Source organism: Schistocerca americana, chromosome 3, assembly GCF_021461395.2.
Source record: "Schistocerca americana isolate TAMUIC-IGC-003095 chromosome 3, iqSchAmer2.1, whole genome shotgun sequence".
Lineage (NCBI taxonomy): Eukaryota > Metazoa > Arthropoda > Insecta > Orthoptera > Acrididae > Schistocerca > Schistocerca americana.
This window is the reverse complement of record NC_060121.1, coordinates 806,706,338-806,730,710: the sequence shown is the minus strand read 5'-3', so window position 1 is coordinate 806,730,710 and position 24,373 is coordinate 806,706,338.

Genomic DNA, 24,373 nt, shown 5'->3' with positions numbered 1-24,373 from the left:
AAACAAGTCTTCTCGTCCAGACTGCATACCAATTAGGTTCCTTTCGGAGTATGCTGATGCATTAGCTTCATACTTAACAATCATATACAACCGTTCGCTCGACGAAAGATCCATACCCAAAGACTGGAAAGTTACACAGGTCACACCAATATTCAAGAAAGGTACTAGGAGTAATCCACTAAATTAGAGGCCCACATCGTTAACGTCGATATGCAGCAGGATTTTAGAACATATATTGTGTTCGAACATTATGAATTACCTCGAACGAAACGGTCTATTGACACACAGTCAACATGGGTTTAGAAAACATCGTTCTGTGAAACACAGGTAGCTCTTTATTCACATGAAGTGCTGAGTGCTATTGACAAGGGATTTCAGATCGATTCCGTATTCCTGGATTTCCGGAAGGCTTTTGACACTGTACTACACAAGTGGCTCGTAGTAAAATTGAGTGCTTATGGAATATCGTCTCTGTTATGTGACTGAATTTATGATTTCCTGTCAGAGAGGTCACAGTTCGTAGTAACTGACGGAAAGTCATCGAGTAAAAGAGAAGTGATTTCTGGCATTCCCCAAGGTAGTGTTATAGGACCTTTGCTGTTCCTTATCTATATAAACGATTTGGGATACAATCTGAACAGCCGTCTTCGGTTGTTTGCAGATGCCGCTCTCGTTTATCGACTAATAAAGTCTTCAGAAGATCAAAACAAACTGCAAAACGATTTAGAAAAAATATCTGAATGGTGGGAAAAGTGGCAGTTGACCCTAAATAACCAAAAGTGTGAGGTCATCCACATGAGTGCTAAAAGGAACACGTTAAACTTCGGTTACACGGTAATCAGTCTAATCTAAAACCCGTAAATTCAACTAAATACATAGGTATTACAATTACGAACAACTTAAATTGGAAAGAACACATAGAAAATGTTGTGAGAAAGGCTAAGCAAAGGCTGCGTTTTATTCGAAGGACACTTAGAAAATGTAACAGAGCTATTAAGGAGACTGCCTACACAACGCTTGTCTGTCCTCTTTTAGAATACTGCTGCGCGGTGTGGTAGGACTGACGGAGTACATCGAAAAAGTTCAAAGAAAGGCAGCACGTTTTGTATTATCGCGAAATATGGGAGAGAGTGTCACAGAAATGAAACAGGATTTGGGCTTGGAAATCATTAAAAGAAAAGCGTTTTTCGTTGCGACGGAATCTTCTCACGAAATTCGAATCGCGAACTTTCTCCTCCGAATGCCAAAATATTTTGTTGACACCGACTTTCATAGGGCCGAACGATCACCACGATAAAATAAGGGAAATCAGAGCTCGTACGGAAAGATATAGGAATTCATTCTTTCCGCTTGCTATACGAGACTGGAATAATAGAGAATTGTGAAGGTGGTTCGATGAACCCTCTGCCAAGCACTTAAATGTGATTTGCAGAGTATCCATGTAGATGTAGCTGTAGATGTAGAAGAAATTCTTTCAACGACGTCCCAGCAGAGGAGGAAGAATTGGGTCTCTGGGACGGCAGCTTAGGAATTTCCAACCGAGGACTTCCGGCTGGGTGACTAAGGCGGGGTCGACAGAGCGGAACCAGAGAAGGCCGCCAAACAAAACACACAGAGACCGACCACATGCTTTCCTGTCTGCGCCGCTTTCTCTCTCTACCATCGCCCTCCGCAGCCAGCTCCATCGTGCCTGTAACGTGATAGGAAAAACACCAATATCGAGATGTAAAGCTGCGACGTTCACGCAGAGCACGAAGGTAGCGGCTGTTTCTAGCCTTTGATCCTCCACCGTCACCAATAGCTTCCAGCTGCCTCAGTAAGAAAAGAAAGTTCGTTTACTGCGTAGTAATAACTATAATAGACTTATAAATTCTGATTCGTCCTTTCATCATTCTGTACACTGATATGGACAAGTTACGTCTACAGAGACATACCATACTTTACTGATTAAAGGCTTTATTACGAGAGTTATTCGAATTTCATAATTGTGAACCTGGCTGTTTAATGTTGAAAACTCCTTGTATGCTTTAACGGAACACACATTTTTCATACACACTTATAGTTCTGGAAGAACAAATATTCAAACTTTTTAAAACTGTTCCTGCATGGTTCGCTACTAAAAACCTCTTGCATTATTCTTACTACTTATTTGGAATATTAAATGACTGTTTTGCAAAATCCATAAGATTTCAGATGTATTTATGCTGTAAGTACAGAGCACTGTTTCATTCTTACAGTGCTTATTAAGCATTATTGAGGGATAACTGTCTTTGCTTAACTATTTTAGTAGTTCAACACATTCTTCCCGTCTTAAATGATTGTCTAACCACATTCCTTGAAACTTTGTGTGATGCAGTCACTGCTATAGCACCCCTACTTCTAGGATTATATTGCTTCTAGCTTTTTTCTTACGCCTTTAAAGCTAATCTATACTCTTTTAATTTCATTTGCCTCCATGAAAGTAACTCTGAACCATCTTTCTGCTTCTTGTATTGTCAAAGGGACCCCGGCCTAAAATAGATGTAATGTGTCCTTTTATAAAAATAGTATCATTTGCAAACATACGTACTTTGCTGCTCCCAAATAGTATGGTAATGAAGAATAACAGAGCTCCTAACACAGTGGCTTGAGATACTCCACAATGTAATTTCATGAATCCTGAGAAGCAACAGTATTTTTATCGGTCCGCCAAGACTTTACAGAAGCGCCTGGACTCATGCACTTGTTGATTACATAGACGCCCATAATTTTTGGGAGGGTACTCCAAAAAATTGGTAACTTGGTCTTCCCAGACGATGGTTGAGTTTCGAATTTCTTTCTCATAGGCGACTCAAAATATTTTTTTGCTTGGACTACTGTTCAAAATAATCTATTCAGTTTCATCACAGGATAAAATCCTGTCCAGAAATGTACCAGCTTCGCTACTGAAAGGCTTTTTGAGGCCAATGCAGACGCGCTTTCCTTTGTGATAAACGGTAAGCTTCCTGGGAATCCACTTTGTTCAATTTTTACGGTAGTTTAGTTTCTTTTAAATGGTGGATTGAGTTGTGCCAACATTTACCTGGTACTGCTTGCGCCTGTGTGTGATGGAGACACGTAACATTTATAATGTCATCTCTCTTGGACGGCTATGTGCTACGTATGACAATTTTGTAAGACCTGCGTGTTATAGGAAACTACTAATATCACCATTGTCTGCCTTGATGTTGTAACCTGTAAGTGTCCTAATATCCGATGATTGCTGCTTTAGTTTCGCCGAAACCAATAATCTTGTAACAACAAGAATTCCTGCGATCTTGGCTACCAGTTTATTGTTGTACAACCATGTAGATCGCTCCCACATGAATACAATGTGCTCCCTACAAAACGAATTGAGAACATTAAGTTCGAATCGATTTAGGTAAACTGTGAACAAAGTTCAAAGACCTCTTTAGCCATGTTGTAGATAAATACGTACCAATCTAAAAACAACATATCAGCAAAGTTCTACCTTTGTTTCATGGCGGGATTCAGAGAACAAAGCGTTAACAGATTGCTTCACTGTTGGCACAAAAGAGAATGTAGAGAAAGTGACGAAAAATCTTGATAGTATCTCATCCAGTGTATAAAGTCTACAAAAACTTCCCCAAAAACGAAATCGCAATATTAATTTCTGTTTTTAAGGATGAATTGACGAGTAAGAATAGTACCATAACAATGTTCGACCACCGTACATGTTCTTAAACGAGACATTTTGGAATACTCAGCCACAATATTGGACGATAATTGAGACAAAGTGAACAGGGCACCAAACGCTGACAGAATTACAGTAGGAATTTACCTTTGTTACGCTGCGAAATGAGCCCCTGTTACGTATCCAGAATGTCTCGTGCAAGGATAGTTTTGATTGACTGGAAATGAGTGCGGGTGATTCCTGTTTGTGAAATGGATGAAGGAATTACAGAGTAATTACGCTGGCGTATGTCTGTTGCTGGTGCCAAGACCATATTGTAAGCCTGAACGTTACGACGGTTCTGGAGGAAAGGGTGCTTCCTCCAAAATACGGATTCAGGAACAAATCACTCGTTTGACACGTTCCATGATTTATTCACATACGACATGTTGCGAATGGTAGACAGTAAAGAAATGTTACATGGACAATCCAAATCAAGTGTTCAGAGCAAAAGAATCCAAATATTGTGCTTGGTTAATTGATCTGCGACCATGAATTTTAAATATCTCGAGTGCGCCAGTCTTGTTCGAACTGGTGCGACGGACTTCGTGATTACAAAAGCAAGCGGGTTCTACATAATTACTACAGTTAGTATTTATCTCAGTGAGATAGCCTAAACAGATCACATCCAGGCCGGCTGATTCTGATCATGAAACTAACTCACCGACTCTTCCAAACGATGGGCCATTAAAAATACACATACACCACTAACGTCAGATAAATCAATGTATACCACGTAAAAGATCTGTTTGATGGTAATTATCACTATTCAAAAGAATTCACATAATTGTAGCCGTATGTACGGACAGAAGCTAGGAGGAGAACAAATAAGGAACGAAGAGACAAGAAAAGGAAACAAGACAAGTAAAATTACAGAGACAATGCCAGAGTTGTCCGTATTTCAAGCTTACAAGTCTCTCTTATCATAAACTGTTCACGTTAAATAATGCGCAAAAGAAAATTGTCTCTCTACACTGCTCCCTTGATAGAGGCACGAAAATGGTGGAATTTGCGTGAAGAAATCAACAGTAGATACCTTTCACTATTAAAGTGTCTGTAGATGGCAAATATCTAGCGGAACGGATGAATTACAAAACTCCATTCACTGCAGATGTTAAGTTCTTCTGCTTAAAGGTCTGGATCAATATATTATACTCAGTAGCTTAATTGATTCTTGTCCTCCCGTCAGGGCAAAGCTAGCAGAAAAACCTCATGAATAAAAACTGCAGCGGGACCTTCAGACCTTATTTAGTATGTACAAATGTTCAGTTGCGGGCTAAAGCTAAGTCTTTTACTGCGTCCTTTGTTCACCCACTTTAGTTTCTAACGTCACCAAAGGTTTTTACATTTTCAGGACTGATGTCAGTCACATAATTATTACAAGAAAAAGTCTTGTTGCCCATTCAGTTTCTATGATCACTCACTACATGACGCAAGGGTATAAATTATTTGATCTTTCCTATAATTTTTCTCTTCAAAAGAGTTTAAGGGGCTCCGGAAAGGCTCAAAATCATGAAAAGTTCGATTTTTACTTTTTTGCGTTTTCTGAATCTGCAGACTATTACCTTTTAATAGATATATAATTTATTCAATTCCGAAGACTATATTTAATTTTTTTTTGAAATGTGTTCTACATGGGCGTGATCCACTGTGGCGCTGTTAAACTGCTGTCAAATGGTGTTACTATTAACGTCCGTGTTCATCAGGTACATTTTAGTGATGTGAGATAAAGTATGTGTTGTGGCTAACCTGTGATGGTTCAATATATATCGCTGGTGTGATTGTCGATTGTTTCATGTTTATTTACTCTGTCGTTATCTCGAAAATATTCGTAATTAATTCTGTTTCTTGAGTCTCTGTTTTGTTGAAGTATAATAATGAGTAAAAGTAAAGTTATTAGAAATCCTCTGAAGGCTTTTAAGAAAAGGAGAAATGTTGGAAAGCCAAAGGTATGTGTTATTACTGTAAACAATAAAGACGATAACCAAGTGAGTGAACCTAACCTCTCAAGTACACCTGCCCATAGCAGTCAAAGTGGGAAAGAAAATACTTCACAGAAGAAGCTTGGTTCAATGAGTGAAAACTATGAATGTTTTATGGGCGAATCGGATGTGAATGAAATATTTGATATGTCGGTTCTCAAAGGGATTTTTTCAAACTGTGTAAGATGTATTCATTGTAGTGAAGTTGGTCTGGAACTCTCCTTAATAAAGCACATAGTACTTGCTAGTGAAATACAACTGAAATGTGATAAGTGTTCATACGTGACCACCTTTTGGAACAGTGTTGCAGTAACTGCAACTGAAGAAAATGGTAGCAAAATCTATGAACACAACAACGAGCGATGCTTGCTTTAGACAAGGAACGCCTTCGGGCTGCAGACAGGGCTGTAAAGAGTCTAGAAATACAAGCAAGAGTAAACAGGAGGAGGAACAAGAGGAAGCTGGAGGAGGAGTTTGCAGAGGATGAAGATAATCCATCCTATGGACCTGGAATGCACTAAAAAGTTAATCTAATCTTTGTCGCTCGATTCCCAAAAACTTTTATTTTCTCATACTAATTACATGTTTTCTAAGGATCTTCCAAACATATTTGTTTCAAACTTTCAGTAAATGTTACGCAGCACCTTCTGCATAATTTAACACAGCCTTTTTCCAAAAAACTGTATATTTTTGAATATATTAATAAGAAATTGCAAAAAAATGTTGTGAGTTTTCATTACAATTGAAAAAAATCATCTTTAATAACTGAACTAAAATTTTGTAAAATCCCTGTGTTAAGTTTTAGCCCATATTCCAATAAATAATCTGTAAAAAGTTCAACTTCCTACCTCAAATACTTTGTGAGGAAAGATGTAACTTATAAGCGTTATTTTAACACTGCAAGTATAGGGCGTTCCGGAGCCCCTTAAAAGAAATTGTTAAGTTCTTTCATTTACGACAATTTAATGGAAGTTTTCGAATGGAAGGAACTAGTGATTATTGCGTTTTCGACCATGGACGTGAAACGACGGTCTGCAGACTAGATTGCATGTCTACACAGGACCAAGTTCATGAAACCAGTACCATCCAGGAAAGTTCGGAGTCAGTGGACAGGACACCTCTAGTCTGCTCACGACGGGATTCCGGGAGGTCATGATGACATCAGAACTTGGTAGATTACATGGGAAGATACACAGATATGAATTAGAATAGTAGCGCATACGAGATACAAGTGTGTGAAGAAATAAAAGTTAGCTTAGGGCACAGATAATCTGTTTTCTCTAATAGACAAATGTCAACATAAAACATCATTTCACTACCATCACAGTTGTAACTTTAACACAAATTTGAGCTGTGCATGGCTCGTGTTCAGGCCATTTATTGTTTGTCATCTTCAATTACGGTACTGCCGCCTCGTTTTCTTATTCCATTTACTGGCGTGGCTAACTTCCTGCCTTACTTTCCCGTGAGCGGCAGCAGCAGCGCTTATCGATAAGTTCACTGTCGTACCATCTCTGGAGCAGCCGATAGTGTTTCCGGGATCGTCGTGTGTCTACCAGTCAGTTCGGAGACGGCCGAGCAGTGCGGTCTGGATGCAGCAGCAGTGAAGTCGCGGACGGGGCGCCGGTGAGCCATCGACAGCCAGTGCTCGCCGACCGCTGGCGACGCACATGAACTGTCCGACGGAGGGAGATTGGAGCAGGACGACCGTTGGTTGGTCGTCCGGTTGGTCGTCTCATCGGCCGACATATATTTGGTCCTTCACCGTTTCCAGGCCTGGACAGTTGGTCGGTTGGCGTGGAGCAGTGAGGAAATCTCCGCGGTGCATGGTCTGGCCGGGCGTGCTGGTGGCCTCTATGCGGTGTCGGAGTGTGTGGTGCTGTTCCCATTGCTACAAGGTTCGTGGCTCACTGATCCTGGACATGAAGGTTGAGTTTTGACTTAATCTACCAGCAAGTCACGACTGTTCACATTGTTTCGTTTGGAGTTCGTTGTCGGCTGTTGGGATATTCCCGCCAACAACAACTAGTGTTTTCGAGCTGGCAAATTTTAGTCATCCTCTGGTGGAGTATAACTATACTTGGTTATTTGAATTGAATAGCAACAGCGGAATCGTCTGCCTTGTTCCCGTTAATGTTCCAGTTACCTACCCTGGCCATTGACATAAATTCAGGCAGTGTATTTTCCTCATCATGTTGTCGCTGTCCAGCATGGTGTGTAGTTTGACAGCTCAATGTATAATTGATTGTGGGGCTCAATAACTTCTACGTTGAACTCCCTGTTGAGTGCTGGTCGGGTGAAGCAGAGGTTATCTTGTCGGTGGGTCCATTGACTGTCTGTCAGTTGGGTTGTCGTCGGATCGACAATGGTTGGGCCAACTGCGTGTCTCATCTAAGCGAGCGTTAGTGTTTGAATTCCAGGGCGACCCTCGGAACTTCTGAGCGCTCTTGGGTGTACTGCCTTTTCTTGTTTGTCCTTGTTGTTTGTACTTGTATGGCTTCCAGTCGATTTTTAGATTAAGGTTGTTTTACCCTTAAGGTGTCAGATGGTTTGGGCCTTCAGCCTAATTTAAGAACTGTTTTACGTAAAGCCTTCGGCGTTTTTAAAATTAATGTTATTAAGTGTTGGGCCTTCAGCCGATTTTGAATTTAAGTTGTTTGCTCTTAAGGTGTCGGATTCTTTGGGCCTTCAGCCTTATTAAGGAACTCTTTTAAATTAAGACTTTCCCTTTTAAATTTCTGATTTTGGTTGAGCTTTAAGTTATCGGCTTTCAGCCGTTTTTAAATTAAAGTGGTCTTGCCCTTAAGGCATGAGATTGTACGGCGCATACAGCCACTAATTAAGTTCCGAAACTAAATCTGTGTGTTTTTTTAAAATTTCTTTGCTCTTGTAATGTTTGATCAAATAAAAGGTTGTATGTTAGAGTGTAACAGACAGCCGCTTATTTTGGCTCCTTTCCACAACTTAAACTACCTGTCCTGTCCTGTGGGTTTAGCAGGGCGTCTCAAAATTATTTATGGAAAACCTGTTGGCAGTTTCAAATAGACTATATTAGTTACGCTCAGGGTAGAGGTAACCAATCTCAGGCGCAACATCAAGAGTCTCTGCTTGTGATTTTATCAGTTTTTAAACTCCTTTTATTTGTCCGTTGAACGTTATGAATGCAGAAATTTGCACCAGAACACTGACAACAATTAAATTTAAACCACCGCAGAGGGCGGCTCACCGGCTACGTTGCGCCACGCTGCCACACCGACCGGCACGTACATACTCAGAGTTAGGGCTGCCTAGTTTATCTGGAGCCAAAACCGAACAAATCAGAAATGTATTATTATTATTTTTATTGTATTACTCTTCTTCTTCTTCTTCTTCTTATTATTATTCACAACACATTACACAACACATCATTACAGCTCTACAACAGGAAGCATGCATTTATTTAACATGACACTAACTGTTAATACTGCGAATCCACCAATTTCTGCAAGCATCTAGTTTTTTTGCTAGTTATATTTTGGAGTTATACTTCTTTTCTGACTTCGCAGCTTTAGCAAGTTTGACAGATTTAGCACATTTCATACTTTAGTTAAAATTCTCAAATAGTTCAGCTTTCACAAATTCCACTTTCAGTCTGTTTCTTTCATTGGTCCAGATATTTGGCGTCACATTGAAAGCTCACTCTCCAAACGCAATGGACCGTGCCAGTGATAGCCCATGTTGAACAACTTTCAGCAACTTATGTGCTTTGCATTTCTTAAAAAATGGCACCCATTTGTTTGAAATGTTTGAGTACTGCAAGTCCTTAATGAATGGCAAGACGTCATTCAGTGCACAATTCACAAATAGATCGTCACCGTTTATGTTGAAGTAATCTGTAAGTTCCATTATGTGCTCCATTTTAAGGAGCTCTTCAACATTTAACCGAGAGCTAAGTTTAAAAATTGAATCTTCACTGAAGTCAAATCATTTTTCTAGATATTCCGCAATCCTCGTAGAGACTTGCTGAGCCTCTCTGACATAATCTGCTAATTCATATTGTGGCCATTTTTTGTAATACATTGGAATCGAGGAAATTATTTCTTTGTATATTAATAATTTCTATTTGCAACTTCAGGAATCCAGAATACATTCCAGTTATTAGTGTATAAGCACTTTCCGTGTATTTTACTATTGTATAAAATAAACATAACATTGTGGGCAAACTAAATGAAAATCTCTGGGAGTTTTACTTCATGACCAACTTCACTGTCGTGTTCATGGGTCTACGAATGTCGAAATAAGTTTGGCAGTATTGTATTCACCCTGTATTAGAGAATAGGACTTCAATAATGGCCAGTTCTAGAGCATTCTATCTACAGAAGAAAAATTAGTCAAAAACCATTAGGAACATGTCGGAGTACTGTGGAACACTCTAACTGCAGGAACTCAAAAAAAGTTCTTCAGCTCACCTTCTTCGCGCTGGAAGGATAGCTCATTAAATACCTTAACCACTAACGATTCAGTACCGTACGACAGTAATTTTAGTCCATATTTCGCAGTATTGTGCAGTACATGCATGTGACCATGTCCTACAATAAGATGTGGTACTTAGAACCAATCCATTTTGCATGAAAACAGATTGGTTTTTCCCGTAACTGACGGAACAATTATCCATACCATACGCAACTAGTTGCGATTCTGAGCGACCAGTCTTATTGATGCTCTAACTTCTTGGCTGCAGTAGTTGATACGTCAGCATCTTCGAGAAAATCTATAACAGCTGAAGTCGTTCTCATTTCTTGGTCGAAGCACAAGATAGAAAAAAAAAAAAAAACACAATCGCGGTGTCATCATCCTCAGCCTACTTTCGTCACTGGATTCAGGTATGGAAGGGCATGTGATAAGCACACCGCTCTTCTGGCTGCTGTCAGTTTTTGTGACCGGAGCCGCTACTTCTCAATCAAGAAGCTCCTGAATTTGCCTCACAACGACTGAGTGCACCCCACTTGTCAACAGCGCTCGGCAGACTGGAAGGTCACTCATCTAAAGCCGTCAGCACACTGGCCGTGCATCCGAACGTTGAGCGTGCCGAGTTTCTGACATCATAGCGTGGAATAGCACGCTCGGGAATCTTTTCCGAACGTGCAGAGTAATATCTGGCACGTCAGATATTCTGAGCGTGCGTCTGAGCGTTGACCAATGAGATGGCACAACGCCACCTACGTCACAGGCATGCCGTCTCCCTACAGTACAGAGTTGTGAGGCGCCATATTGGCATAGCCTACATTTCAAGCCTGTATGTATATATGCCGTTTCTGAGCAGCAGCAAATTGAGAATGACTGGAAAACCCGTTGTTAACTGTGTGATTCGTTCCAATAAAATAATGAGAAACATCACATTCGTGGCAAAGGAATTATTGTAACTTGCGTATTATGACAGTAGGCTATTTGACGGCAGCGACACATGGAAGATCCACCCAAAACGCATTGTTCTTGGTACAATTTGCTATAATTAAATGTCAATTAGTAAAATATCTTCGATTTAGGGTTTCAGCATGGGGTAACATAATATGACTAGTTAGATGCTGTGTGATGTTGGTTTAGCGTAATGAGTAGCGTCATTGTTCTGTATTGAGTTGTTCGTTTGGCAGTGGTTGGCGTTTTGACACTTACAATTTTTTTCCCTAACATTCGCGTTTTTATTTGGTTCTGATACTTTATTATTAGTTTAATATAAGTATATACCATAATATTTGATGTTATGTAAATATAAGTTCACCTATTTTTGAGCGGTGACTTTGTTCGATTGGCTTAATCTACAGGACACCTTGCCCTACTTCTATAAAGATATTTCGCTCCTTTTTCGTTTACGCTTCGTAATTCACATGTTGCAAAGATTCTGCTACTGGGTAAGGAACGGTGATCAAGTAAGACTGACCGTGGGGTTTTACTAAAATGTGGGAATGATGAAATAATGTTTATCTTGTGCGGAGAAGTATTCCAAATTTGTAACACACTGTTTGTAATGGAACTTTTATAAGCCTGTCCTTATTGACTGGACGTCGTACTTTCCTTTTCGTGGACTATGAAGGAAATGTGCGTTTTAGTAGAGCTAACGTGGGGATTTTACGCGCGCCCTTTGAGTGAACAGTGTGATTTACGAACTAGAAACATCCCTCAACTGCCGCTGGAGTGCGTTGCGATCGCGTATACCACGTTGGGGCCCACGTACCGTATGCACAGGTCGCATCGTTCCTGAGCGTTCAGCAGCACGTTGAACTTGGCACGCTCAACGTTAACGTTCGACAGCACGGTCCGTGTGCCGACGGCTTAAGGGTTAGGCAAGCCCAGCAGCGCTTGACTTCGGCAATCTGAAGGGAACCTGCATTACCACTGCTGTAAGGCCGCTGGCTGTACGGAATAGCAACTAGAAATAATTTCATATTTCCTTTATTTGAAGCATCACATGCAATCGAGAATGGAGTTGTACTGAAAAATCAGAATTTGTTGCAGAGAATGTGGGGCCAATACGTTCTCTACCATAGCTTCAGCTTTAGTCCGTCCACAGTGAATTCTGGATGATAAGTTTCGAATCTTGAAACAAAAAATGAGATAGGAGAGCATATCCACAGTATTGTGAAAGGTAACTGGGATGATGTTTCACTCCATGATATGTTAATATTAGTCCCGTTGCAGACACTTCCTCTTCCTGGCTAGTTCCCGCCGATTTTCTTCACACATTGCGCAACTTATCAGTGTGAGTCTTGGTATAGGCAAGATGCTTCCTCTTTCACTGAGTCGTATTTCGCTGTAAAAGTTACACGGATTGTTTTACAATGTCCGGTATATTCATCTTGTTCCGAAATACACCCCGAAAAGTCTGTTTCTTGCAGCCATTTGTCACTGAAATGACACTCACGGCGCTGTTTTTTAGCCTGCTGCATTGGAGAAGCTTACTATAACACGTTGTTATATATGTACAAATGGTTCAAATGGCTCTGAGCACTGTGGGACTTAATTTCTGTGGTCATCAGTCCCCTAGAACTTAGAACTACTTAAACCTAACTAACCTAAGGACATCACACACATCCATGCCCGAGGCAGGATTCGAACCTGCGACCGTAGCAGTCGCGCGGTTCCAGACTGAGCGCCTTAACCGCGAGATCACCGCGGCCGGCAAGGGACTTAACATCTGAGGTCATCAGTCCCCTAGAACTTAGAACTACTTAAAGCTAACTAACCTAAGGACATTACACACATCCATGCCCGAGGCAGGATTCGAACCTGCGACCGTAGCTTAGACACTTCAATTTTAAACTAAACACATGACGTTTGAGGTTCACCTAATACAGCCACGACAATGTACTTCTCTACATCAATTAGCAGCGCACAATAGTGGATATACTTGGCGCGTTCATTTGTTCCACAGCGATATTCCTTAGGTCTTTACTCCAAGGAGCGATAATGAAATGAAAATGTGACAATGTCACGACTTGTTTTGTTTGTTGTTTTTTGCTGCTATGTAATATAACTGTACTGAAGAACAAACAGACATGAACTGATATTGTAACTCTGCTTTATTGTCCACGTGTCAGTGACCTGCAGCTGTTATAAGGAGATACAAGCTGTTATTGGCTTGTCTTTTCTTATTCGTTCTTATCAGAGCGGTCTCCAATTTATCTGACGACAACGGATACTGCGGTGTAATAAAAATAGAAATTCTCTTTGACCTCGTTGACACTGATTGTCGACCAAATGAACGCACCAACTTATATTAAAATACATTGGAAATCGTTGCGACAGATCCACAATGCTCCCATCTTGTGACGCTATTTGATACATAATTATGAAACCAAAGTATAATCAAATTAAAAAGTTTAACTGACTCTACTTTCTTTATTTAGCTTCTGTAAATTTTTTTTAAAGAGTGAAATTCGATCGAGACGTTGGAGTGGACACCACAGTTTTTATTTAAAAATCAGACTGTCTGATCTAAAACCGAACATTTGGTCACTCTGCCTCAGCGATTCTGCAACATTTGCTGTTACCCAGAGGAAGAAGCGAAGACCTTTTGCGTCTTCAAGCACTTTCCGTCCCTGCAACACTGTAACACTAGTAAGTAAATATACTTTCATTGTCAACTAGCATTTCCAGAAGACGACACATTTATTTCGCATAACTACCTATCACCGTTTTACGTTTTGTTCACTTTTACCAGGTGTTCTGAAGATACATAGCACAGTTAATTATTTAGACTCGGTCAATTACATTAGTTCTCCTCCCTGATTTACTCAAAAAGTATTTTAGACATAGGCCTCACTCAGGACTACTTTAATTCCAAATCAACTAAAAATTCATAGACTGTCTTTACATAAATTTACAAATATTTACACATTTATAATTTTCTTTTCTTGTACGGGGATAATATAGATTAACTAAGCTGTAATATTGCTTATTTCTATCCTACTTGGATGGGAACACAGTTCAGCATATATGGTGCCCTCATTCATTTACTAGGGAATGATTCAACAGCTTTCAGTATGCGAAATAATATATTACGAGTGTTGTCAGATCTACTGTTTTTGCAGGAGATTGCCTGCATTTTTTTTAAAAAAAATCTATCGCTATAATGCTAAAAAGCACATAAAAGTACAAATCTGCTTTTTTTAAATCACATTCATGTCTGCTCCTCCACTATAGTTTCATTCTGTAGAATGTTGGTACCCCAGCTATGAACTCTTTATTTCTTGAGATACCAATACAGTTTAAGACATCTCTCCTGTGAATTTCTCACCCCAGAGACTTTTATCCGCCCCAGGTCCTAAGTCAAGTTGCTCCAAGTTTATTGCTGCATGGAGTGGCCGCGCGGTTTGAGGCGCCACGTCACGAATTGCGCGGCCCCTCCCGCCGGCGGTTCTAGTCCTCTCCCGAGCATAGGTGTGCGTTGTTCTTAGCGTAACTTAGTTTAAGAAGTGCGTAAGTCTAGGGACCGATGACCTCAGCAGTTTGGTCCCTTAGGAATTCACACATATTTGAACAATTTTCTAAGTTTATTCCTCGCATGGATGTTATTTTAAACTTACGTTAATCTTTTTATAAAGTGTGCCTCGGCAACGATAGCACGGTCTATGCATGGCAGCGAGAGGCTAAGCAGATTCTTATTAGTGTAACCACTCATAACAGTCCCTGCTGAAAATAACGTGTCTGTCATTTATTTTCGTATAATGTTGTCAAAGTAAGTCTGCAGTAACCCATTCGTTATTCACTTCAAGAAAGTAAAGTTGTTCAACCTGTATTGTGGTAGCTAAAATTTTGCGAAAAACGTGGGTAAAAATGGCTGAAATGACTAGAGGGCAATTGTGTCAAATAATTATAGGGTAATGCTGATGGTAAGATGGGTCACTTGGTGTCAACTGTCTTCAGTTACTCGAATGGCATGACTGTAGGCTTCGGAAACGAAAATAACGTAATCGGTTACTTCGGTGCATTCTGCAAACAATTACTGGTCTTCTGCATTTCACTTTTGAAGTTAAAAAATATCCGTTTGCTGTTAGTTGTGCTCGGTGTAAATATATTTTTAGTACTACAGTTAGCGTGTAAAGGTTTTTAAAAACTTCGTGTTCGTGAAAGTTAACGCACAGAAATGATTGCACCCCGAAGCTCGTAAAAAATTAAAGAACACTCGGAACTACAAGAATGTTAAAGTGAAGCTAAATTTAAGTACTGACTACAAAGTAGCAAAAAGGCGATAGTTTAAGATACACTGTTTGTGGAACCACTGTAGCAGTAATTTCCTAATTTAGTACGAGTTTTGTATATATGAGGGTCTTTCAATAAGTAATGCTCCACTTTTTTTCTCAGAACATATTTATGTGAATTTCGTGACAATATACATCAACATGTCTTGACCATGTCCTATTTTCTATGTAGTTTCCATCTATGGTCGTACGCCAACGTCATGGAGGAGCTTGTACTCCATGCTGGTAAAAGCTCTTTTCCTACAGGCGTAGCCATCTTCCCACTGAATGAGTGACACTCTAGTCATCTTCAAAGTGTGTTCCCGATAGACAATCTTTAAGTGGGCCTAAGAGATAGAAGTCCGAGGGTGCCAGGTCTGGACTGTAGGTGGATGAGGCAATGATGTGCAACCCAATTTGGCAGTGTGTTCCCGGGTTCTCGGTTTTCTATCTGGGCGTGCATTATCGTGTTGGAGCAAGATTTCTGCTGGATTCTTGTTCGATCGAATACGTCGGAAACGGTTCTTGAGTTTATTGAAAGTCTTCACGTATACCTCTGAATTGATGATTGACCCCCTTGGCATCACATCCACGATAATGACGCCATCACTATTCCAGAAGACTGGCATGATCACTTTGCCAGCAGAGGGGGTTGTCTTGAATTTCTTCTTTTGCGGTGAATGAGGATGATGCCACTCCATGGATTGCCTTTTTGTTTACGACGCAAAGTTGTGCACCCAGCTATCGTCCCCCGTAACGGACGGAAAGGCCTCTCCAGCAATTCATCTGAAATGGCCTTTCTTTGAATCTTGTGGACCGCTGTGACCATTCGTGGAACCCATCGTAAGCACCTCCTTGAATATCCGACTGTCTCAATCATTGCAGAAGTACCTCCAATGCTGACCGACAACTGAAGAGCCAATTGTTGAGTTGTGGTGCGCCGTTCGGCACGGATAATGTCATCCGCACGATTCAGCATGTCTGGAGCAGTGGCTGTGACTTCTTTCTATGCACACATGAATTCAGTAACAGCACGCTGCTATAACGTGAGTTGCATGCAGACGCCATTTTGACGATGTACTACGGCTTTGCCATCTGCCAGAATGATTCGAAACTTCACCGGCACACAGAACAACCATCAAATTTGAAGCACCAAAAAGGACGATTGTCCACATATATTAATCCCTTTTCTTTTTAAATAAATGTGAGACATTACTTATTGAACGACCCTCGTATATCTTGTATTTATTAACGCATAATAGTGGAGTTTTAGCATGGATAATAAGCTCTCTAGTATCTATTGCTATCTTCTGCGTTTCCGAGGTTCTAGCTCTGATTTAGAGACGGTTACATCTGGCAACACTGTATATTACAAAGGGCGTTCAAAACGTTTTGCACGGCCGTCTCTATTTTTTTTTATTTTTTTCACGAGGAGAATGAAATTTTTTGTGAAAATACTTGGAACATTCAGCTATGAGTTGCTGTATAAAAGTGTTTTCTTTTATTTGCAAGTGAGCCATAACGGGCCGTGAAGTAGATGCCAGGTTACGACAACAGTCAGTGATGGAGTTCCTCTTCAAGACTGGCGGTGACTCTGCCAGTCGATTCACAGGAAGTTGCTCCCTGTTTATGGGGAGGACAGAGTGGATCGCAGCAGTATCCAGAGGTGGTTGCAGATGTTTAAAGAAGGTGAGTTCTCTCTGCTGGACAATCCACGATGCGGTAGACCATTGACGGAAGTGAGTGATGTGAATAAGGAGACCATTGATCAAATCATCCAAAATAACAGAAGTGTGATGACACGACAGCTTGCTGAAATGACTCATTTGTCATTGGGTAGTGTGGTAGCACTGGTACAGTCACTAGGGTGCAGAAAAATTTGTGCACGTTGGCTGCCTGGATTACTGATAAAAGAAATGAGAACGATGAGGAAGAATGTGTGCGATGGTCTCACAAAGACCTTTTCTGAAGAGTGGAAACAATGTTTTGACGGCATCATTACGTAGGATGGAACATGGTTGTTTTTGTCTGAACCTGAGAGTAAAACCCATTCCATGAAGTGACGTCATTCGGGTTCCCCTCGGAAGAAGGAACCAAAACTTTCACGAACAGCAGGTCTAAAGGTGATGGCCTTCTTCTTCTGGGATCGGTGTGGTGTAATTTTCATTGACATTTTGGAACCTGGCTCCACAATTAACCGGGACCATTACTGTTTCTCATTGGACAAGTTGCGACGTGCCATCAAGTCCCACAGACCACAGCTTCAGGATCAGCTCATCATACTACACCATGACAATGCCAAACCCCATACAGCCCTTATGACGCAGGAGAAAATCAGGAAAATGGGGTGGAAAATTGTTCCTCATCCTCCGTACAGCCCGGACTTTGTCTGATTTTTACGTCTTTCGTCGCCTGAAGGTCCTCCTGCTCGGAAAACATTTGATACTGAGAAAGACCTTATTTCCTGTATCAGGCGATGATGTATAAGTCAATCCCCAGAATTTTATCAAAGTGCATTTACATCATGGAAAGAACGTTGGGCCAGATGCGTCACAGCTGATGGAGGCTACATTGAGTAGGTTCAATGTATAGCTAAATGTTCCAGGTATGCTCACAAAAACTTTCGTTCTCCTTCAGCAAAAAATAAAAAAAATGGAGACGATTGTGCAAAACGTTTTGAGCACCCTTTATACAAGCAGGAATCCATGCATATATAAGATCAACCAAAGGAGACAAAAAATAATTTCACCGCTATATCTACCGTGCGAAATTCGTTTATTTGAGACGTGTGTAGAGCTTTGGTGGAGGAGGAGGTTAGTATTTAACGTCCAGTCGACAACGAGATCATTAGAGACTGAGCACAAGCTCGGATTGTGTAGGATGGGGAAGGAAATCAGCCCTGTCCTTTCAAAGGATCCATCCCGTTATTTGCGTGAAGCGATTCTGGGAAATCACTGAACCTAATTCTGGATGGCCGGACGCGTGTTCGAACCGTCGTGCTCCCGAATGCGAATCCAGTGTGCTAACCACTGTGCCACTATATAAAATTGTACTGTGTCTCTTATTTGGCTATTTACTCACAGAAGATAAGTAGAAAACATTAAATCTTTCTAACAGCCAGTAACCACTAGGCCTTACGAAGCTACATCTCTTTTCCTTTACTCACTGAGAAAGAAAATGATAAATCAGTAACTCTTCAGATGCGATACTATTCACTTGGTAGCACCATACAGTCTACCTCTCTGAATAGAGAACAGCTCATTTTCAGTGATCACAAGGACTAACGTCGTTATCACCTCTCGATCACCTTACTTTCTGTATTATAACTTATATATATTGCCAACAATGTTAATTCGTCGTAGCATAACGTAAATAATAAGATATAATATTAGTCATTGTTCATTATAATATCTCGATAGCTTACATCATATTACTCAAGAACACCTGTTACTACACCAAAAAAGGAACCCCCAAATCCTTTTCCAGGTTGTACTTCATCAGTTATACCTCTTGCTGTAGACAAAGAGAAGCAACCAGCATCCGGGCACGAAAAGAATTTCGTACTGTTCAGCCTCCCAGGAAAAAACTGTAGCCGCAGGACCGACGCCTCAGGTGCAGCGAGAAAATTTAGAACTACCAGTCTCATTCGCGTTATTCCATGAAAACAGAGTAATAGCTGTTTGCTTTTATTTCACTGTAGTTCAGTTATGGACCGTGTAAGTCATAATTATGTCTTCACGTCAGAATTATGGTTCCTGAGACGTGGGTGGATCTTCCACCTCCATCAATCAGTTGGAAGCACTAGTGAAAGTATTTTTTTATGTCCCTGTGGGAATTTAGCCCTTTAATTTTCTTATTAGACGTATAAGCTATTAAGTAACTACCCTCATGGGAAATTCTTACTATTTGGAATTAAACTGCCTCCACCCCAATCTGGTGGTCCTGGTGTGTGCAATACGCAATATATTGTGTTTATGTCGTATCCAGTGTGCTGTTCTAGATAGGGAGGACGATAATCCATTGGGTTTCCGCCGCATCCCATTCTACTAACACAAGGGGGCCACGTTCTCGTGTTGAGGGAAACGCAATGGCAACGTCATCGCTTGACGTTTCCAACTCGTGACGTACCGTGACAGCAGAATTTTACGTGCAGCTGTGAGAATTAGCCCGAGCCCCAACTGTTGTAGTTTATGCCATTCTTATTGTTATTTGTCGTAGACATATCAGAAAATGGTTACTTTTTACTAGGCTTCTCTCTAACAACACGGAAGGAAGAGTAGGCCCTGTCCCCATACTAATAACGTCTTGTATTAAATTATTAATTGATTACTGCTATGTGCTTCCTCTGTACACGTGTTTTCATGAGATACTGGACTGTGATAAACATCAATAGTCTTAACGATATGGGTTGTATAATCTCTGACTTGTCCCTCCCCAACATTTTATTCTTTTTCTATCTCTTATATTTGTGTATTAGGTCGAGATTGTACACTGTCTTGCCACTGAGGCAAGACTTGTGTTATAGTTTTGTGCGTTTGTTCTATTTCAGTTGACTGCTCAGTTTGATGTTTAACCTATTTGGTGATGTTTGCAAACTGACAAGCCAAACCATATTGTTTTCGACTTATGGTAGTAAAATCATTAGCCAAACTGTCTTCTTTTTGAATTCCAGTACCTATTTTTTGTTTTGTATCTATTTGCTTTGTCATGTTTCGTTGTTTATTCGCGAAACCACGTATTTTGCTCACCAGATCACTTTTTCTTTTTGCAAAAGGGACTTGCATTGGGAAGTTCGACGGTTCAAACCCGTGTCTGGCCATCCAGATTTAGGTTTTCCGTGTTTTCCTACATCGCTTGAGGCAAATGCCGAGATTGTTCCTTTGAAAGGATCCTACACAGTCCGAGCTTTTGCTCTATCTCTAATGACCTCGATGTCGAAGGGACGTTAAACCCACTCTTCCTTCCTCAAACATTTTCTAAATTTAGCGAGTCCATCATAGCAAGCTGACTTCTGGTCCTAGGATCTGTTGCAAATAGGCGTATTTGCAGCTTATCGAAGCTTTTGCTGATCGCATCTCAATGATCAGGTAAGCAAATCACAGATGCTATCTACACGCAGCACAAAGTTATTTACGAAGAGCATTTCTTTGAAAACAATTCTCAGCACTACTGCAAACGGCGTGCGCTAATAAATGAATATCCGTCATCCTGTGGTTGCCATACGAAATGAAAAATAGTTGTATAACAATTACAAATTCTGTAAATAACAAAATCTCCTACAAAAGGACTCAAAGTGATCTAGCCGTACATAAAACGACACTACCATTTGTTATGAAATGAGCAAGACATTGCCTTACCTTGCTTTGATGTAGATGACAAGGTCATGATTTCAGTAATTTCATTACCCTGTATTTTATTAGTTTCAGTCCTTTCACAGGATTCTATTACTTTGTTAATGACTGCTTGGTTATCATCACACAGTTTCCTCTTACACTCACATATTTTTGATTTTCCATTCACACACGTGTCACATGATTACATAAAAAAGTAAACACTGATCAAATACACGTATTTTTCATGACATTACATAAACACCACAATTATAGTTTTTTACATTTAGAGTACTGTTTCCAGTCGCCAGGCCGGCTGGTGTGACCGTGTGGTTCTAGGCGCTTCATTCTGGAACCACGTGACCGCTACGGTCGCAGGATCGAATCCTGCCTCGGGCATGTAAGTGTGTGTTGTCCTTAGGTTAGTTAGGTTTAAGTAGTTCTAAGTTCTATGGGACTGATGACCACAGATGTTAAGTCCCGTAGTGCACAGAGCCACTTGAACAATTTTTCAGTCGCCAGTGTACCGTAATATTACGTTGACGACACAGGTAAAGTGTTAAATGAAATCACGAAATATTGAGTTTTAGAAGTAGGTAGCTTGCTTAATTATAATTCTGCAACCGACCGTGAATTTTAAATATCTCAAGTGCACCAATCTTGTTCGCACTGGTTCATCGAACTTCGTGATTACAAAAACAAGCACATTCTATATAATTAGTACAGTTAGTAGTTATCTTAGAGCGACGTCCAAGCTGGCTAATTCTGATAATGAACAATCTCAAGACACGTAAAAGGATGGGCAGTTAAAAATAAATGTATACCACTGGTGTCAGGAAAATCAAAGCTTACCACGCAATAAATTTATTTCATGGTAATTATTATTATTAATATTCAAATTATGCAATTATAGCCGTCCGTACAAATAGCGGATAGGAGGAGAACTGATAGCGAATGAAGACACAACAAAGGTAGCAAGACAAAAAAAAAAAAAAAAGTAATGAGATATTTTCAGACTTATCAATATTTTTAGCTTACAAGTCATGCAAGTCTCTTTTTATCATAAACTGTGAACGTAAAATAAATCGCAAAATAAAATTTTGTCTCTACAAGATACATGCGAAAAAGTACGTACTATCTTCCAATATTTCCGAAAGGCGTTCGAAACTGCCACATTGTCGGCTAAAAACCAATATACGATCACACGGAGTATTTTTGCAGCTGTTAATTGCTCGATGAATTTTCGTGTGGATGATTATGAAACAAATATTTTCTATTTTTTGTGTCTGAGCAATATCATTTTGGTGAAGTACTGATTTTGTACTTTCTCGCTAATATACTGTCGATTTCGTTATCCTGAGACAGAGGTGTTTCATTGAATTGTCGACTGCTGAACAAAATGTGCCAGATATATGCGGTTCCAGTCTTTCTCGGCGTATTACACTGATGAATTCTTCTCGGGTTATCAGCCGAGTGGTGGCGTCGTCTTCTCGCAACGTTTAATGAGTTTCGTACCCATCATCTTATGTGACTTCGCCAGAAGATGATGGGTACGAAACTCATTAAACGTTGCGACAAGACGACGCCACCACTCGGCTGACAACCAGAGAAGAATTCATCAAATTGTGCCAGTTTAAATCCATCCACGTTTGCTAAAGGTGTTAAGAGAGGTCACAGGAGACATGACTAACGTATGGCGGTGGGTTGTGCGTTTCAGTAGTGGTGAAAAGGATTTGTGCGACATGCCACGCTCTGGTCGACCCTGCTCAGCGGCATTCCTTTTAATGAACCACGAGGAATAACTCATTCGCGATGATATGCGGTTTACGACCTAGGAACTACGTGCCACAGGTGCTTGCCTTAGACGAGATGCTAAGCAAACTTTGTTACCACAGAGTGTGCGTGAGATGGATCCCGCAGCTACTTACACAACGCGAAAAGAATCATAGAATGGAAATTTGTTGGGACCTGATATACTAACACTCGACTGAACGTGTCATTTTCTGAACACCAACACCACCTGATAGGTGATGTAGTCCATATCCATACAAAGTGAGGTTCACAGTCTTGTGGGATAGGCTGGATGTGGTTCTGTCCCATGTGTTGGAGCGTAAAGCAGCTGTCAATTCAGAACGCTACAAGACGACACTGCTTAGGCTGAATGTCCCAATTTGCAGAGTGTGGCTCGAGACGAAGTCAAACTTACGCTTACAGTAGGATCACTCCAAGCTCTAGAACATTTATGCGACCATGGAATTCATTGATAAAGCTATCTTGAGTGGCCAAAGACATCCAAAGTACAGTCAATGTTTACCGTCTCCAGACTTCCTTCCATATCTTCGGGCCTCTGAAGTATTTTCGGTACTTTCAGTTTCTGTTTGTCATCTAGGCTTTCACTTAGTGTAAATCTGTGATGAAATATTCTTCGGTTTCGTACCAGCTTGATGACGCAACTATTGGACCACCCTTCACGTCCATGCTCCTCATACATTCGTCTAAGGCATTGTGTAAAGTGCTTTTGAATTTTACAGAGACTGATGAATCTGAATAATTAACGAAGTACACAGAAGCTTCCCATAGCATCTATTTTCCTCGGTATTGAAAGGTGGCTACACTGAGCCACAGCGCCAGAGAGTTTTGTTTCGCCGCCTCCACTGGCAGTGATTATTGAGAAGTAGCGGAGGGTAGTGCTTGTTGAGAACTCGTAGTAGTCAGTGCTTGCTGAGATGTCGTAGTGAAGAGTGCTTGTCGAGATGTGGCAGTAGTCAGTTCTTGTTGAGATGTGGTAGTAGCGAGTCGGTGTGGAGATATTGTAATGTTTAGAGTGCTTTTCATCAGTATAAATGAAGGTAACAAACTACTTTTCCTTTTTTTCTCATTATTTCAATGTCCTGACTAATGCGTCATAACAGGTTCAGTCAACAAAGCATCTGGCTTGCGTTCTTGTATTAGAGTGTAATTCTGGTTTTCTTGCGCAATTATAGTATTTCTAATTTTTTTTATCACGTCAGTATAAATGGTATTTGAAATTTCTTGCCTTATTGAAGAAGAACCGGACAGATGTGTACGTTGAGTCATACTTCCACACACAGAACAGTTATACTTGTGCTTTGGTTTCGTAGGTTTTATAGTTGCTGGGGACTTAATTAATTAATTGTGTTAGCGAAAATTTTCATTTCATTCTTTGTTGTTGTTCTATGCAGTCAGATTGCGTAATAATACTAGTCAGGGCCAACCGTTTACGAGACACAGCGTAATCGGACATACAGCTACCAAAAATAAAAATGATTTTCAAATTTAATAAATAAGCCCCCATGCACGTGGCGACCGCTGCTTCGGATTGTCCCTTGGAATTCTTCTGATTGTAAAAATAGTAGACAGTAGTATTGTTGTAGTAATTTGTAGTTTGGTGATTGTAGTCTGTATTGCATGTGTAGATTTGGTAACTGTCATTCTTCTAATGGTATTTCAGAATTTAATTTTATTGTCTTGTATACGCGTTTGACAATTTAGGGCAATTATTTCAATTGTTGGATTAATCGTGTTTGAGGGAAACATTTCGTGTAAATGCTATTGTTGGAGATAAAGAGTCATTGTGTGTAATTTTCGTACAGTGACGAGTTTTGTATGTTT